The following is a 20,688-nucleotide window of genomic DNA, read 5'->3' on the forward strand; positions in this document are numbered from 1 at the left end:
TTTCTCTTTATATAAAAAAATAGTTTCAACATTCCAACATTATGAAATACCATTATTATATGATTAATTGCATATTTTAATCCATTAATCTATAACAAATATTCAATCTGCCTCCTTCACTAATAATGAGATTATTATGAGGTTAAATAATCCATTTAGCATTTTTTTAGTATCAAGTGATGCTCACATAAGCAAAAATTAAAATTGAAACGCGCCAAAAAATCACATAACATCCATTTTTAGTTTTAAAACATATGAAATAGAGGAATGATGTCAAAGAATGAAGCTTTTAGAGGATGCGTGATGACACTCAAGTAATTCCATGGTGGTTCCATTCCATCAGATCTTCCCCTGCCCTCAGCCCCTAGCACTAGGTGAGTTCATTCTTCATTTCTTTTCGAGGGTTTTTTTTATGCTTTGCATTTCATCTCCTTTAAGGGTGTGTAAAATGATGATTTACGGTGAAATTTGTGTGCTTAGCAATGGTTTGAAACTCTCATTGCATGAAATGGGTAAATATTAGGGAAAAATGACTTGATAAGGGAACCTATATACAAGTCATTGGGAGAAGAAAATTTGTCTTTACATTCTATTGTTATGGTCATTGCTATTTTTTTTCTTAGGGTTTGATATGAAGTCTGTATATATCCTTCGTTTGTAGAGTTTTAAAGGTCATAGATAGGAGCATACACAAGAAGAAAAATAGTTGAACAAGTTGGGGTGGTTCTATTAACCGGGTTTATGTTGTGGTTGATCATCGTGGTAGGCAGGGTTCTATTACCAATCTACAACAAGGCTATGAAGACAGGTTATTCTCCTCCCCAGCTGCCTCAATATTCTCCTCCTTTCCAGCATGATTATTGAATTAGCTACTAATTAGGACTATGGTTCAAACCTAGCCTCCCATCATCATACACCATTTGGTCACCAACTTGTTGCCCCATTAACAAAAATAGTGAAATTGGTGTCAAGTTAAGGATGGAACAGGGTAGCTCAACAATCTGTAGTTAGTAGATCTGATGGGCATGACTTTTAATATGCTACAATGATTCTAAATTCTTGTTCTACTCCCCAAGAAACAGATTCATCAAGAGATGAATTGGATAGAAATGATAATGCATCAGATCCACCTTTGTTCACATGGACAGTTCCGTTGAGATTCGCTCAGGCCAGTGAATTTGACAAAGTTTCATCTTGCAGATGGAGGTCTAGATGACCTTCAAGTGTTGAACATAATTCTGAGCAATTTAGAAACTATCATCAATGTTTAGATTCATTGCACGAAACTAGAAAAGTTGGATTGGATTTTGGAAATTTTACCTATGGGTTTAGCGAGCGCAATAAAATTGGATGACGAGCTAAAACCCCAACTATTTTTCCCAAGGAGGGCGAGGTCGATGACACTTGAGATGAAGGACAAACAATAAAAGAAACTGGAAAGGCTTCTTAGAGTGAAGAACCCCCAATGTGTGTAAGAATTTCTAAAAACCCTAAGGTAGTTGTAACACATTGTATGTCTTCCTTTGATCTCTGGGATGATAAGGAAACTAAACTCAAAGCCAAAGAACCCTAAGAAGAGTTCTCTAGCCCCTAATAAACATCCTCAGGCCTGGGGCTGGCCAAAACTAGAGGACCCCAATAGTGTGTAGCTAGAGCAGGTGTTAGGGCCTTCAAACTGCTAGACGACTGCTTATTGAATTCTTAACTTTGCTTGCCAAAGACCAGGTAGGCCCATAAATCGTGGTATGGTGACGCTCTATGCTGAATTTCAAATACGAATGGATAAAATCCTTGGGATTAGCCCAAATTTATTGAAAACCCCCTTCTTCTAGTTCATAATCCATCAAATTCTTCTCCTCCATGTTGGTCCAATAGTAAGAAATTGACATCTCATATGAAAATCATATCTGAAAAGTAGTTGTGTGTCTTCAAAGGGTCTACCATGGCAATCATTTCTGCACTTAAAATATATATATCATGTGGATAAAAAACTCATGGTTACCATTTAATCTTATTTTGCGTTTTGACAAGGATACCAAAGCCTGACATTTTCCAGAGCCCGTTCACTCTTTGTCAAAACTACACCTTGCTCTAGTTTGAAATTCGACGACCCTTTCTCTACCTATAATTTTTTCGTGGGCCTTGAGGGTTTCTCCAGTGTTGAATTCCTCTTCCATGGTAGAGATGTTGTAATGTCCTCTTTAACAATTTTGACTCTGTCAATATATATATATATATATATATATATATATATATATATATATATATATATATATATATATATATATATATATATATATATATATATAGATATTAAAAACATAAAATTAATAATTAAAATTAATAATTAAACCAATCTAGATCCATCTTAACTCTAGATCTACCAAGTTATGAGAGAGATGAATCAAATCCCTTAAGGTGCAAACCTCTTTTAGAGTGAAAATAGATTTGATCCCTTTGGGAACTTGGTAGATCCAAAGTTAAGATGGATCAAGACCGATTATATATAATGAAAAGAATAAAAAAAATGACATGGTTTCCACCTTTCTTTTGAAAAATATTATAAATATGTTTTCACTTTTCTTTTGAAAAACATTAAAATATTTATAATATTTGAATAAATAAAAAAATTAAAGTATTTATTATATTTGAATAATGTTTTTAACATTCTGATACAAGTTTTTGACCCTTCTGATTAAAATGTGTTGACTCGTTGAATATCATTTTCCCGCTTCATTTAAATTTTTTAGGGTATTGTCCATGGAGGATTGGCAGGAAAATCAAACATGATTAACTTTTCATTACCAACATAGTATGACATAGCTATAGAAGGGGAGCCATTACACCCTCTCATCGATTTGCAATATGGATTTTATTTCTAGTTCCAGAAGTAAGCTCTTACATTCTCTGGAATCAAAACCTTATTAGAAATTAAAAATGATAGGAAGATACTCTGCGTCTTTCTTCATCTATCTGTTGCTCTTAAACCAAAATCCAATTTGGCTTTTCAACCCAATAACTATTTTTCCACAGAGGGTTCGATTCCCAATACCAATATCTATACCTCTCTTGCTAGCCTCCACCAACGAAAAATCATTGTTACAATGTAAGCGACTTCACGCCCACCTTCTCATTAATGGACTATACCAAAACATCTTCCTAGCAACTAAAATCAACGCATTCTATGCCATTTGTGGGAATATGCTGGATGCGAAACCAAGTGTTTTACAAAATATATGATAGAAGTGGATTCTTATGGCACATGATGACCAAAGGTTTTTGAAGAAGCCCTTACGCTCTATCATCAGACGCAAGAGGAAGGGATACAACTAGATAAATTCACCTTTCCTTTTGCACTCAAGGCATGTGCTACTCTCTCAACTTTGCAAGAGGGAAAGGAAATTCATCATCATATACTCAGATTTGGACTTGAATCCGATGTTGCGATAGGGAGTTCACTTGTAACGATGTATGCCAAGTGTGGGAGTGTAGACATTTCATGCCAATTGTTTGAAATAGTACATTGGAGAGTTCGACTTGAGTGAAGATGATGAAGTGTTTATTCATTTTCAAGAAGAAGAAGGTTGGCCCAATTCATCCATCCGTGGAAGAGGCCTATGAGAAGGTAAGCATTTAAGCCATTATTTCTTGTATAATGTAGCTTCCGTAGATGATTAGACATAGTATCTGTGCTAGAATCCATTGTGTAATTTATTTTTTGGTTGGGGTAGATGAATAAGAGAGTGATTTGATTAATAAAAGATCATGAAATTGGACATGGAGCTCTACATATACAAAGAGAAGCTCAAGAAGACCTGACCTAGTCCTTCTCACATCTCTATAAAGCACGGGCTATGCACATCCTAAAGAAGAAAAAAATTATGTATATATTCTCTTCATTTTTAACATTTGTGTGGGTTTTAATATGTTCCTAGAAAATGCAAGGGAATTCCTAGGAAATATTCCCCGAGATCCTCCACTTTTCTCTACAGGTTTCTAGTGAAGACACCTAAAAAATCAAGACATTTAAGTGAATTTGGTCTTGATCATAAAAATCTCATTGTATTTTTAACTTCATAAACCCATATTCATGCATACATACACATTAATTCCATATGAAATCTCCTTGGGTAGATGTGAAACACAGACATGTAAGTCTTTTCATTGCATGGCACTTAATTTTCCCCTCAAAACTTGAGGATTATAGATAAATCTTAAAGGTGCCCCTGAGGATTCCAAGTAATATTACCCCCATAACAAAAAAAATTGACATTGAAACTAATTAGCTACTAATCACAGTAATAAAATAATCCCAATCTACCAAGGAAATATACAAGTCTAGTTGTATGAGTCATACCTACCGAATTAAAAAAGAATACATGACATTTTTTGGCGAAGATCACATGAGACATCATTTGTCGACGCGTTTCGAACCAACCAGTGTGGTTCATCGTCAGGACAAGTTGAAGAAACAGATCTAGCTTAGCATGTTAAATAGACCGAGCAGAGCCTCCAACGGCTAATTTGACCAACCGCTAATATTGACTATTGGACCGGGATCAAAACTTATTTCTTATTTCTAAGAATAGTGATGGTTCCCTCTGCCACCGAGTTTTTCGGAAGAAAACGCATACAGAGCAGTATCTTCATGCCAGTTCCCATCATTTCCCAGCTCAAAAGTTGGGTGTTCTCAATACCTTGGCTACTCCGGCCCTAAGGATCTCGGATAAGGAGAGTTTAGAGAATGAAAAAACCCATCTCCTTGATGTCTTTGTTGAGAACGGTTATAGTAGATTCTTGGGTCAGAGGGCTTTCGTTAAAGCTTCGAAGAATTCGCTTTCTCATCGAGAACCGAAGGAGCGAGTTCCTGGTGTCCTTCTTCCTTATGTTCAGGGGACTACTAATAAGATTGGTAGGATTCTCAGGTCGCATGATGTTCCTGTGACCTTTAGGCCCCTGAACACCATTCGCATGTCCCTCAGATCAGCAAAGGATCCTATCGACCCTAAAGATATGAAAGGTGTGTACTTGATCCCCTGTTCTTGTGGGACCCCCTACATTGGGGAAACTAGTCACTCCATTAACCAGAGGATTAGTGAGCATGCTGTTGATCTTAAGCATAGGCGTACTAAGTCTTCCGCTTTGGCTGAGCACGCCGAGAAAACCAATCATCATGTTTGTATTGAGGAAGCTAGTGTTATTGCTAAAGTTTCGTACTTCCATCATCGGAAATTTAGGGAGGCGCTTGAGATTGAAAAGAGGCCGTGTAATCTCAATAGAGATGATGGCTGGAAAATCAGTCGATGTTGGGTCCCAACACTCTCGTCCTAATCCTCATTTTTTTTTTTTTTTTTGAATTAATTATTTATTCATTTAAATTTTTTTACTCATTTTTCATAATAATAATAAGAATAAAAATAAATTAAATAACAATATAAATAAATAAATAATTAAAATAAAAATAATAATAATAATAATATATTTATTTATTTATTGTTTATTGTTTATTATTTATTTTATTTTTAATTCTTATTATTATTATTATTATTATTATTTTTATTTTATTTAATTTATTTATCTATATATATATATATATATATATATATATATATATATATATATATATATATATATATATATATATATATATATATATATATATATATATATATATTAACTTGTATTCACAATTAATTTATTCATAGGCGAGGTCCTTTACAACTAATTTCCTTTTAAATAATAATTAACCTATAATTTTTAACTATTTTTAATAACTTTTAACTAACTATTATCACTAATTTAAATTATTTTATTTATTTATTAAGGGATTGGTCCCCTGTATAACTTATCTCTTTTTTTCTTTTTTTTTTATTATTAAAAAAGTTTTGATCCCGGTCCAATAGTCAATATTAGCGGTTGGTCAAATTAGCCGTTGGAGGCTCCGCTCGGTCTATTTAACATGCTAAGCTAGATCTGTTTCTTCAACTTGTCTTGACGATGAACCACACTGGCTGGTTCGAAACGCGTCGACAAATGATGTCTCATGTGATCTTCGCTGAAAAATATTTTTTGTAAACTTGATATGGATAACAGAAGCCTAAACTCTACTAATACATGACATCTTTTATGTGTCCTATTTAAAAATTTATACCCAATGCCCAATTCGGATTGGGTTTCCATTTCTCAGTGAGGAAGGGCAAATGGTATTAGAACCCTAAATCATTTTGTACACCTAAGCCAAATCACTAAGATTTAGACATAAAATTGAATACTTAGTAAGGTGAAGAAACATATCTTGGGGAACCCAGAGGTAACAGGGGTGGAGAAGGGTGGAAGAGTCTCATTATCTACCAAGGAGGATGAATGATAACTAAGTTTTCTTGGAAGATTGAATCAACTCCAAAAACATGAAAAAATGGTTGGATTTAGGCACTGGTATGCAATTTTCTTAGAACTCAAGCATCAAGTGCTATGGGGGTTCAATGGTCACCTTAGGCATTATAAGGTCATAATCCCAAGAGAAATTAATATCAATAGGTTAAACCTTTGGAATAAAGAAGTGATTAAATATTTTGAAATCATTTATGTTACATGTTTAAGGGGAGGTATAATTTCAACCGATGTTTGTGTTGGTTCAACCTTTGAAGAAATTTTTGGCAATGATAGGTTTTAGACTTTGGCTCGTGCATCTGGATGACAAGTTATGGAAATTTTCAATTAAGTTTTCAAAGAAATTTTTTGGATATGTTAGTATCTTTTTTGAAATTTATACACCTTGGATAGACACATGGACATTTTTAAATCAGACTGAGAGGGCATTCTATGCAGATATAGATTATCTAGTTAATTAGCATATGAATTCAAATACCTATCAAATGTGTGAAAAATTATATATGTATGCAAAAATCCATGACATCAAAGGTATGCACCCTCAGAAAAAATTGAACCTCTAGATATGGCCAAGGTTCAAATTCATTTTACCTATTGTACAATAAGATAGATAGCTTATGTTTCTATTAAAACCAAGGTGGAGAAACCTATCTACTGATGAAGCATCAAGGAGAATGAGTCACCACCATTCATTAATAGATTTATTCATCCAAGCCTTGTAAGACAATCATCATTAACATATACAATTATTTATTTTTATATTTTCTCTACAACCTCAGATGTTAGCAGAGATAGCATCAGGGGATGTTGATCACCCCCTATAGGCTTGGATGATAGGAGATATAACATCAGGGGGTGTTGATCCCCCTCGAAAACTGTGGATGTTGGGAGAAGAAAATTCAGGGGGTGTTGACAACATCTGGTTCTCCACATAAATTGTATGTATCTACCCTACTGCTTTGTTTTCTTGCTCCATGATCTTAGAATTTAGAACCTATATCGCTTGGATTAGATCTGAATTTATCATGATTTTCTAGGAGTGGCCTTTGCACTCCCACTTTGTATTCCACATTTTTGTACTTAGCAGTCCCATTGACCTATTTGTGGTCATTTGTTGAACATTAATAAACGTATATTATCTTATCACTAGTTGTCTAGTCCCTTCTCCTCAGCCCTTACTAGAATTTCAATCTCATGTAGTCTACAGGTGCCTGCTTGATAGCAAGAACAAGAATACTGACTTCCAAGGAAGCACCCTAGGTCAAGAATGGATGCAACACCTCTTCTCCAGTTAATGTAAAGGTGCTCGTGGAGAATTTCTCAAATCCTTGAAACCTTTTCTAGAACTTCTGCATCTACCACTCCTGTTGTGTGTGGGCTACTAATTGGATGAGCCACACTTATTTAGCTAATTTTGGATCATATTACCAATATTTGATAAGAATGTTAACACAGTAATGAGATTACATCCCATACTACAAGGACTATCCATGCCGCAATTTAAATTGCCTTAACATCTGTACAATGTATATTACCACAAGATTTAGGTTGCAAGTAATTTCGGTCACATTGATCAATTTCAGAGATCTGGGGATGGAATAATTCCCTTTGATTGTACTATGTTTCAATCATTACTGCAGTTTAGAATTTTATATGAAAAAATTTAGAGATGCCTTTTGTAGTGCTTGCTAAAAAATGCTACATATAAGAATTTCAGTATTTAATTAAGATAAGATGATGAGAAAAAAAATGGGAGTTATACTTAACAAATAAACAAGGAACACTTATTAAATAACAAGAAGTCACTGTGGTCATTTTGTTACCTCATTATATGTGGTCCGACCCTTTCTCTCAACCTTTTGACTGACTGGACACAGTTAAACAATTGACAATAAGGGAAACAAACCCCCGAGGCCAATGTTTAATACAAATATAATTACAAGCATGCCCTAAGGACACCATGTATAACAAACAGAAACATTATCTGCTAGTGGATCAAGATTGTTTTTGAGCTAGTCAACCACAGGGATTAAACAAAACTCCACACATATTAGCTACTCACATTCTCTCCATGGTTGGGGAGGTTCACACTTGGCTTGCATTTGACCTCCCTCTGTGCCCCATGACTACCATTATGAGAACAAACACATACGAATCTACTATCAATTTATATCAATTCCATTACCTCTAGTAACATAAAGATGTCCATCCATCAAAATGTACCAAAAGAACATTTCAGTCAGAAAAAGAAAGAGAATAGGTGAATTGTGATGATACACCTTTCATGTTGAATTGATGGAGTCCCCTCCCACCCTTCTCCCCACCATTGACTCTAGGAACCCTTTTTCTCTTCCTTTTGTTGTTCAAGTGCAAAGGTACAACTGATCAATAATTCTCTATCTTAAACATGAAAAATACACAACCCCAAGAAACCAACAACATAGAGCAATGCATGAGACTCACCCTGTAGTCTCTGGAGAATCTAAGTCCTGTTGATGAATATAGAAATGTTATACCATTGCCATAGGACTTTTTTTGGAAAGCGTTGTAATTACCACATCGCTACCTCTTGAAAGTTGATAGAAAGCCACCACTTCCACTTTCCACATAAATTGATTGCCCTAGAGCACTTGCAAAAGTTCCTGAACATCTACCAGCAATTGCATTTGAAGGAAATTATCCCTCCCCTTGCTGCAGAGTTGATTTATTTTCGTCAACATTCATTCCTGCACAGAATAAAGTTAAACATTTGCTCAAATCAGGAAAGAAATTAAATATCTAGAACTTTGTTAGGAAAAAAGACTAAAATACATTGACAATCCAAACTACCATTAACAGTTGATAGCAACTAGCAAGCATGATCCTTCATAGGAAACTATTCTCTTATTATTAAATCCAATCATATTTCTATTGAATAGAAGGCTGGTCACTTCAACACCTTCACTAAGCTGGTAATCAGTACTATGATCTGATGTCCTTTTTTCCCCAGTGCAATATTATAAAATAAGTTTGTAGTGTCAAGATATGATGTATTCTATAGGGGGAAAGGGGAAGAAGTAGGAGGTAGGAGTAAAGAACAACCAAGGAGAGGCATATCCCTAGTACAATCTTCTTGGTTTTGAATAATGTTGTTCAGAACTACTGTTGTTAAAAGTACATAAATCTTATTCCTTGATTAGTTTCATGATTTTATTGGTTTAATAATTAATTGCTAGAAAAATTTTGATGTCAGAAGGTACATGGTCCAATTTTTTTTTGTTTTTTGTTTTTTTTTCTTTCTTGTTTTTTTTTTTTTAGTTTAGTTTAGCTTTTTTAGTTTTGTTTAGTTTTTTAGTTTTTTGTTTTTGTTTGTTGTTGTTGCTGTTTTTTTTTTTGCTTTTGTTTGTTGTTGTTGTCTTTTTGTTTTTTTTTTTTTTTTGTTGTTTGTTTGTTTTTTTTGTTTTGTTTTGTTTTTGTTTTGTTTTTGCTTTTGTTTTTGTTTTTGTTTTTTGCAGTCAACTTGCTTTTCATGGTGGTGGATTGATTTGACAATATATTGTGTCAATTTTCATATACTATATGTGGGTGATTTCCTTGGATACAATTTTCTTGGCTGTCCACATGGATACAAAGTATGCAGTTGGCTTATTCGGGTTGAAGACTACTAATCTGAACAAAAATTACATTTCTCTTCCATAGGAGGAGTTTTTGGCATTTTTCATGATATGTTGGTAGAAATGTGAGAAGTCTCTGAACTCCATCCTGTACGTGATGCATATGTACGTATCATGAAGTTTAAGCTCATAGGGATATATATATTTTTTTTTTCTAGTTAGCTTAAAACCTATGTTTCAATGAATTCTTAAGCTAGACAATAGAATAAAGATTATAAAATTCCTTTTCTATATCTAACTTCGATTCCAGAATTTGAACTTGAAAATTGGAAGAAAATCTTTTCTTTCACTTCAATAAAAATATTAATGTTACAAGCTCATATGATACTTGCAGTAATAATAAAGCCATAGATCTACAACATGGGGGGGTTTATTTACAAAATGTATGCATACATGGGATAACACAAATATTTGTGTCAACAAAATCCATTTAATTCCTTACCATTGTTTCTTTCCCTTTCTCTTTTTCTTGTTATTTTAGACATGATTCCCAATCTTCATGCTCGCATTTTCTGGTACACCAATACTAGTGTCAAACATCATAGATGCTACTGCATTTTGAAACCAATCAAGAAACACTTCTGTCATATTCTTATCTAGGTTTTTAGGTACATCAACGTTTGTGCCAACTTTGTTAGTTGAAGTTCCTCCTCGAGAATAATATTTTCCCATAAGGGTAGTATTCACATGAAAATGTGGCTTGGTTGTGTTTGGAGGACACTTCATACCCTTGTTTAGATAATCTTCGGCAAAATCACATAACCAATCTTTTGTCGACGCGTTTCGAACCAACCAGTGTGGTTCATCGTCAGGACAAGTTGAAGAACAGATCCAGCTTAGCCTGTTTAAATAGCTAGAGCAGAGACACCAACGGTTACCTGGCCAAAGGTTGACTTAAGGAGCAAGGTCAAATTTAGTTATAATAGGTAAGAAATAAATAAATATATCAATGATAAAATTATAATATAATAATAAATAAATCAAAAATAAATAAATATATATAAATTTAGTTAAATTAGGTGTGAGATAACTAAATAAATATATAATTATATAAATAAAGTAATAATAAATTATTTATTTATTAAATAAAAATAAATCTAAAAATATAAATTAATACATCTAATAGCAAAGGTAAATTATTTACTTAATTTATAAATATAAAATCATATATAAATATATAAGTATAGTTATATTAGGTGTGAGATAACTAAATATATAGATATATAAATAAAATAATAAATTATTTATTTATTAAATAAATATATAAATATATAAATAATAAAAATATATTTGTTTATTTATTAAATAAATAAATAAATAAATAAATAAAAAATTATAGCAAAAGTAAATTATTTACTTAATTTATATAAATGGTATCATTAGTGAGGTAAATAAATATAAATTCATATATAACCATATAAATTTAGTTATATTAGGTGTAAGATAATTAAGCAAAAGATAGATAAATAATCAGTATTTATTCAATATTCCAATAAAATTATTAAAGTTAATTCTGTCATTAGGTAATTAAATTATTACTTATATGGTTTAAAAAGAGTTATAGTAGAACTAAATATAAAGGCATAAACCATTGACATTATGGAAACAAAAATACAAATCTAATTAAAATATACCCAATAGCATCATAAACGGGATAAGGCTAATACAATGATTAGCCCGAAATTAATTAATAACCTAATAAAAACTCAAACACTCCATAATGCTAGGACTAACCTGCCAAAAACAAACTTAAGGAGAGGGAAGACAGAAACCCTAAGAACCAACAAACGGGGAAAGAGGAGGCTAGGAAGCCAAGGCTGGGACCCAACAACTGCTAATCCTCCAGCCATCATCCCTATTAAGATTGTTTGGCCTTTTCTCAATCTCCAGGGCCTCTCTAAATTTGCGATGGTGAAACTGCGCAACTTTGGCAATGACTTGAGCCTCCTCTATACATACATGGTGCATAGTCTTCTCTGCATGCTCAGCTAGGGCTGAGGACTTGGTCCTACCATGCCTTAGGTCAGCTGAATGCTCGCTAATACGTTGGTTGATGGAGCGACCAGTCTCACCAATATAAGGGGTCCCACAGGAACAGGGAATGATATATACGCCCTTCATGTCCTTAGGGTCAATCGGGTCTTTCACCGACCTGAGGGAGCCCTGGATAGTGTTGATAGGTCTAAAAGTTGCGGGCACATCGTACTTCTTTAGAATCCTTGCAATCCTGTCCGTGGTCCCCTGGATGTAAGGAAGGTTCACACCCATGATATGATCTTTAGGAACCCTATGGATTGAAGGCTCCTTCTTGGCCCTAAGGAAGGCTTTTTGACTGAGGTGCCTCTTGTAACCATTCTTTTCAAAAACATCTAGGAGATGAGCCTTCTCCGTTTCCAGGCTCTCCTCATCCGAAATTCTTACAGCACGGGTGGCAAGCGTGCTAAGAACCCCTAACTTCTGAGCGGGGAAATGATGCGAAGAAGCATGCAAGTATTGCTCAGTATGCGTCTTCTTCCTAAATACCTGATGAGAAAAGGAACCATCCACCTTCTTAGAGATGAGAACATCGAAGAACGGAAGACAACCATTATCTTCGTTTTCCATCGTGAATTTAATGGCGGTGGATTGGCTATTGAGGGGACTGAAGAAACGATCCAGCTCGTCAGGACCATGAGACCAGACAACACCAGTGTCATCAACAAATCTTTTCCAAAGCTTCGGTAAGAGACGAGAGGAGGCCAAAGCCTTGGACTCAAAATCCTCCATGAAGAGATTAGCGACGACAGGGGACAAGGGGGAGCCCATGGCAACTCCGCAAGTCTGCTCATAGAATTCTCCCTCGAAGCTGAAAAAGGTAGAGGTAAGGCAAAGCTCAACTAACATAGCCGTATCGGGGTCAGTTAGCTTATTAATTACCTCCATGGCCTCATTGATAGGAATACAAGTGTAAAGAGAGACCACGTCGAAACTTACCAGAATGTCCTCGGGCTCAAGTTTAATCCTCTTAAGATCCTCAATAAAAGACGCTGAGTCTTTGACAAAGGACTCAGTTTGCCCAACCAAGGGTCTCAACTTCGCAGCGAGGAACTTGGCCAGGAGGTAAGTCGGACCACCGATGGTATTGACAATGGGTCTCAGGGGGACCCCATCCTTATCCATAGGGTTCCTAAAGATCATATCATGGGCGTGAACCTTCCTTACATCCAGGGGACCACGGACAGGATTGCGAGGATTCTAAAGAAGTACGATGTGCCCGCAACTTTTAGACCTCTCAACACTATCCGGGGCTCCCTCAGGTCGGTGAAAGACCCGATTGACGCTAAGGACATGAAGGGCGTATATATCATTCCCTGTTCCTATGGGACCCCTTATATTGGTGAGACTGGTCGCTCCATCAACCAACGTATTAGCGAGCATTTAGCTGAACTAAGGCATGGTAGGACCAAGTCTTCAGCCCTGGCTGAGCATGCAGAGAAGACTATGCACCATGTATGTATAGAGGAGGCTCAAGTCATTGCCAAAGTTGCGCAGTTTCACCATCGCAAATTTAAAGAGGCCCTGGAGATTGAGAAAAGGCCAAACAATCTTAATAGGGATGATGGCTGGAGGATTAGCAGTTGCTGGGTCCCAGCCTTGGCTTCCTAGCCTCCTCTTTCCCCGTTTGTTGGGTCTTAGGGTTTCTGTCTTCCCTCTCCTTAAGTTTGTTTTTGGTAGGTTAGTCCTAGCATTATGGAGTGTTTGAGTTTTTATTAGGTTATTAATTAATTTCAGGCTAATCATTGTATTAGCCTTATCCCGTTTATGATGCTATTGGGTATATTTTAATTAGATTTGTAATTTTGTTTCCATAATGTCAATGGTTTATGCCTTTATATTTAGTTCTACTATAACTCTTTTTAAACCATATAAGTAATAATTTAATTACCTAATGACAGAATTAACTTTAATAATTTTATTGGAATATTGAATAAATACTGATTATTTATCTATCTTTTGCTTAATTATCTTACACCTAATATAACTAAATTTATATGGTTATATATGAATTTATATTTATTTACCTCACTAATGATACCATTTATATAAATTAAGTAAATAATTTACTTTTGCTATAATTTTTTATTTATTTATTTATTTAATAAATAAACAAATATATTTTTATTATTTATATATTTATATATTTATTTAATAAATAAATAATTTATTATTTTATTTATATATCTATATATTTAGTTATCTCACACCTAATATAACTATACTTATATATTTATATATGATTTTATATTTATAAATTAAGTAAATAATTTACCTTTGCTATTAGATGTATTAATTTATATTTTTAGATTTATTTTTATTTAATAAATAAATAAATATAAATCATTATTTTTATTATTTTTATTTATTTAAATAAATAAATATAAATTATTATATTTTTATATATTTATATATTTATTTAATAATTAAATAATTTATTATTACTTTATTTATATATTTATTTAGTTATCTCACCCCTAATTTAACTATATTTATTTATTTTTGATTTATTTATATATTTATTTAATAAATAAATAATTTATTATTTTATTTATATATCTATATAGTTAGTTATCTCACACCTAATATATCTAAACTTATATATTTATATATGATTTTATATTTATAAATTAAGTAAATAATTTACCTTTGCTATTATTTTTATTAATTTATAGATTTATTTTTATGTAATAAATAAATAAATATAAATTATTATTATTTTTATTTTTATTTATTTAAATAAATATATATAAATTATTATATTTTTATATATATTTATATATTTATTTAATAAATAAATAATTTATTATTACTTTATTTATATAATTATATATTTATTTAGTTATCTCACACCTAATTTAACTAAATTTATGTATATTTATTTATTTTTGACTTATTTATTATTATATTATAATTTTATCATTGATATATTTATTTATTTCTTACCTATTTTAACTAAATTTGACCTTGCTCCTTAAGTCAACCTTTGGCCAGGTAACCGTTGGTGTCTCTGCTCTAGCTATTTAAACAGGCTAAGCTGGATCTGTTCTTCAACTTGTCCTGACGATGAACCACACTGGTTGGTTCGAAACGCGTCGACAAAAGATTGGTTATGTGATTTTGCCGAAGATTATCTAAACAATGTTATGGATCACAGAAGTCTAAATTCCTTAATAACTTCATACCCTGTCAAATGGCCCGCTTAGTTGCATAAATACTTTGCTTAAAACAAAAGCATATGCACATGGTGTGTCCATTTTTCTAAGCACCCCAAAAAAACATGCATGGCCTGTTTTTTCAACCCATCCATCTCCATATTTTTCTTGATGGTAATATTGGCAATCCTGGCACCACCTAACTCATGCTTTTTTCCTATCAGTATGTATCCAAATATGTGAACCATTGCATTTTTTGCAAGCTATTCTTCTTGAATTTTATTGAATTCCATCCCTCTCATCCTCAACATTAGCACACCTATATATAAAAGGGTTGTGCCTACCACTCCTTTGAACAAAACTTCTAAAACCGCGAAGGTGACTAACTAGCTCCTCCCTCCTTAGTTCATTATCATAAATTTTCCTCTTAACTAAATCCAATAGAACCTCATATCCATTTTGGAGTTTCTTAAAAGCTTCCTCAACTTTTACATTATCCATATATTTGTTAGGATGAACCAAAATTTCCTTTTTCCTGTACTCCTTTTTGAGGACAACAATGTCTATGTTCTCATAATGAGATAAACCCAACACTGCATAGTGATCAGGGCTATCTAATAGTTAGAATACTTCCTCTTCAGAAGATGGATATCCTCTAGCCAAGCCACTGGTTGAGGTCCCTCTTTCACTATCTCTAGACTGACTGTACTATGAGCTTTCACCAAATTGTCTAGCTAAAGAAAAATTACCTTCTTCGCCATGAGGACCACTTTATCCAAATGTATGAGAGAAATTTATTTCCTTGCCATTAGTCCCTTTAGATTGTGGATCAAAAACTCTCTCTTTACCTTATTTTGCATTGTTATTTAGAAAGTAAATCAAAATGTCACTAGTTATGAAAACCAAGTTCATGCACAGAACCATGCCAAGCCATCCCACTTGAAATTTAGAAAAATATATAGAGTACATAATTGTGATAAAAAACGCTAGATGTTCATGATTCAGAGAAAAATCAATACCTATTGCTATAGTCTATAAGTTTCTCATCTGAAAGCTACCATGTATACATAGAACCACCATCCCAATAACAAATGTTGTCAAAACTGAAGCTATGCAGCCAAAAACAAATGCCATTGTGCAAACTACACCCTAAATCAATAAATCCCAAGCCCAGAAAAACATTGAAAATGTCTGCCATTGTGGTGAAGATAAGAAAGTTGCACCAAATAACCACAAAAGAGGATGATGTTCCCAAAAGAAGAAATGAGTCCATGGCTATGAGACACCATTCCAACTAGAATGTGAAAAGTAGCAGAAATAACCTCCCCAAACGCAATAGCCATGTGAAAAATATGGGCCATGTATGCTAAATCCTATGAACAATAAAGTCTCTTGCCTATAAAATAGTTGCAATGAATGTCGTTAATACATGATTCTACTGTTGGATCCATTCTAAAACTTGTCCTGGTGGAGAGCTCACACTAAGTATGATAATTTTCATATATACTCGAATGAGTTTTATTCCTAATACTATATGTCCAATTCTGATAATTTCATCGGTCAGTTCTGGCATGGGTTATCCTTTCTAAGTATAAAGATACAATGAGAAACATCTCTCTAGATCTAAGACTTTTTATAGTTGTATAACTATTTTTTATGGATTTTTATTTTCTTAGTGAACTAGCTTTGTTGCATTGGATCTGCTATTTTTCCATTATATGGTTATGATAGAATTAAGTATAATGCGACAAATGTACAAATAAAACAGGAAGTTCTTCATGATTTCCCATTAGGACCATTGCACATTTATCATCTACACATCTCCCTTGTAAATTTGTGGTTAATAATGTTGATTAAGGAGGACGATTTCAGAGGTTTTACTGAAGAAAAGCGCTAACACCAATGGCTAGAGTAAACAGTGGGTTTTCTTGAATGACAAGACTAGCAAGATTAGTTGTAAGACTTGTAGTAATTTGAAAAGAAGTTATTTATTTTTCATTAAGATGAGTTGTTTTGTTTTACAAAGTATTGGATTTGCAACTTGGTTACACCAGAACGCGAGTAGAAAGGAATTTTTGAGGAGTCATTACTTTGGAGGTATGATTATTCCATGCATAACTTTCAAAGTGGATTGTCTTGGACATTTTCTCAAGCCTTCATAATTTTCATTTTATGGCTATTTTTAAATTCTGAATGCATTTTTGAGTTTTAATCTAGTCACTTGCTTTACTATCCAATATTGTGCAAGAAAACTAGTAATAGTTGCATGAAAGTACTGAAGGTATCCATTTCACTTGATAGAAAATTATGTTTCTTTTGTGTTTTAAACCAATAGAATGCCAAAAATACACATAACAATTAGATATTACATTAAAACAAAATAATGCATAATGATCTTCGTTAGCTTTGGAATCCTTTTTATTTAGCGGGTAGTGATTAAACTTAAAGGGGACAGAGGCTTCTTGCTCACTTATTCAATTTGCAGCAAGATAGGCTGAAATTCCCTAAACAATCCATGATTTCACTCTCTGAATCTGACATCAACTGAGCAGTAACAAAGAATCTATCTAGACTTTTTAAAATTCCACTTCATCCTTTCTAGTCATTTCTCTAGGCAGGTGCTAATTTAATTGGTTCTATATAAATCAAATTTTGAACTTCAATGAAATGGATGGAAAATTATTTTGAAATGGGGTTTTTCTTGCTACAAGAGCTTCATTGATTGTCAATTGTTCCCTTTCCCTCCTCTCCTTTTGAAACCAAGAAGTTTCTTTAGAGTTATTAGAGTTTCTTCCAATTTATACTTGGTGATCTCGATCAAGTGCTAAACTCCCTTCCAAATCCAAAAATCACGCACAACATTCTTTCATTGATCTTATATGGTAAGATGAATTGACCATCTCATCACCTTTATTTTGAGAGACCTCTTTAACTGGTTGATCGCCCAAATGGGACAAAGAACAAATCCCCATGTCATCTGATGAATCTTTTGAATATTGGATTGCATGGTCTAAAGAATGGATAGCCAGCATGAAGGGAATGCCATAATTTCCTGAAGCAAAACATGGACCCAAATTCCAAGGGGGAGCCTTAAAGTCCCCTAAACCCTCTTTAACATTATAAACAATTTTGGAACACTTAAGGGGATTTGTTTATTATTGTTTGATAACATGAGGAATTGATAAAAGGGGAATTACTTTGAAAATTCATAAGAAAATCACGTGTTCTTTCAACAACTTTAGGACCACATACCTCGGATTAGCACTTATCACCTTCAAAAGTTGGAAGTTGGAACAACATCTGAATCAAAAGTCTTGAGATTTTCCTACCCTTTTTATTCTACCTTGTCGAGACTTCAGATTGGTCTCCAAATTAAAATCCATAGACACCTTCATCCATGTGTTTTTCTCTCTCTACTGATCTTTTAGAGTTTGTACAATCTTCCCATAGAATTGTATGACAACCAGCTCAATGAAATGGGAATTTTCACTGTTCAAAAGAATCCATTTCCTTGGTAAATATGAGTATTTGTAGGAAATACGTCATGAAGATCAGTTTCTACCAACATTTTAACCATTATCATATCTTTGAAATTGAAAATTTTCTCCAAGAATATAAAATTACCTATAGCATTACTAACCCTTCCAATTTTTTTGAATTGCATGACTCTAAAGGGAGCCTGAATCTATTGCAATGATGTTTGTTCCCCCTTTGGGTCAAAACATAGTTTCCACTTTTTAGGTACTGTCTAGAGGGCCCCTGTTAGCACTCTGTAATTCCTCCAGGTTGAGGAGAGGAACCTAGAGGTAACCAAAAACCGCTTTGGGTTGAGATACTGGTCTTCTCCAACCGAAGGGGGCTCCCTCACTCGAAAAATATGAAGTTTAAAGACTTTAAAGCACAATTTTTACAGAGACCAGGTCTGGAAAAGGGGATTTTAATGTATTTGGTTGAAGTACAAATGGTAGAAAGGGTGATAACATGTGATCAATTGTCCTTTTATTCATTTTACTTATGCAAGTAAAATCGACATCTTCTACAAGGGCTTGTTAGGCATGACTTTGGACACAGTAGCAGGTTGTAGTATAGAGGAGAAAAACTAAAGAAACAGATCTTTCCTATGCGAATAATAATGCTATTCATACATAAGAAAGAGAATTAAACAGAAGAAATAACAATCATGAGTATATAACATTCCATTTGCAACTGAAATATGAAAACAATTGACTAGAGCAGCTTAACTGAATTCTAAATCAACCGAGATCATTATACTCATAAAACGAAAAGGAACAATAGAATAACTGAGAAATAAACAAAGATAACTCCATACATCATACCATAAGAATCCTTGCAAAGTATAACTGATAACCCTCAAGTCATAAGTATTATAACCATGAATTGATCACAATCACATAAATTTTGAAAAAATGAAGCCAAAATAGTGCTGAACCATCAACAACCATTACTTCATATATTTCTCAGTTTAAATAGACATAGACAAAATATAATAAGTGTCTAGATTCACTGCACCATTGATCCAAATAGTGGCTTGATTCAAAAAAAAATGAGGAAATTTGTTGTGTTTTAAATTATTTTTCCTCAAAAACAAAAAGAGAAAGTATCTTTGCCTTGAAAACTATTTTTTTTCTAAAAAAGAGAAAATCTTATCATCAAATATCATCATCATGAAGTGATAACAACAAAAAGTATAAAATCTGACTCCTGATTGTGCAAAGGTTACGTAGCAACTCCGTGACAACGAGGATGGGACTTTTCGCTTCCAAAGCTAGAACATGGCTAATAACTGAAGATTTGAGATGGCTTCCACATATTCTCCATGCCTACCCGTTTAAACCTCAACAAGTGGCTTCCTCCCAATACACGTGCAAATGTGTAGGCAGGGTCTGCACAACAACTGGGCAACGACTGCGTAGCGCCTGTATAGTGGGCCATATCTCCCAAAACGTAATACTTGTATAAAAATGGAAGGAAGTTATTTTAGATGATAGTTTTTTTAAGATAAAACTCTCCTTGTTTCTCTAAATTCTTCCCCATCTTCCCATAAATTTCTCTGTAAAACAATGCCTTAAAATAGGAAATTTACGAATTGCGAAAAATGAACTTTGAAGATGCATTTGAAAATATCGATTGTTACACCTATGTAGAAAATTGAAGAGGTTATTGTGTCTTGGTCTATGCTAGATAAAAAACTATTTCTGTTTCCCAAAATTCTCCTTCGTGTGGTCGGAAACTGTTCTACAAAAAGGTGACTAAACTAGAGCTTGCACAGTAGATTCCCACAATGAGTGTGACCTCAATTTCTCATCAACTGCCAGTTGGGAATCGATCTGTGGTATCCTGTAGGGATGTTATGTGCTTATATTAGGAAGATTTTTCATGATTGTACAGTGGCATGAGAATAAGGCGACATAAAATTTGAATCACCCCTTGTCTTT

The 20,688-nt window shown here is 33.6% G+C and overlaps 1 pseudogene; it reads right to left on the reverse strand.

Annotated features, from left to right (window-relative positions):
• Nucleotides 1–10,481: 10,481 nt before the first annotated feature.
• LOC149138901 (uncharacterized) overlaps nucleotides 10,482–20,688 on the reverse strand; it is a 129,623-nt pseudogene continuing 119,416 nt past the window's right edge.

Source organism: Pinus tabuliformis, chromosome X (genome assembly GCF_031772625.1).
Source record: "Pinus tabuliformis cultivar Carrire ecotype Pingquan chromosome X, CPIR1, whole genome shotgun sequence".
NCBI classification, from domain to species: Eukaryota; Viridiplantae; Streptophyta; class Pinopsida; order Pinales; family Pinaceae; genus Pinus; species Pinus tabuliformis.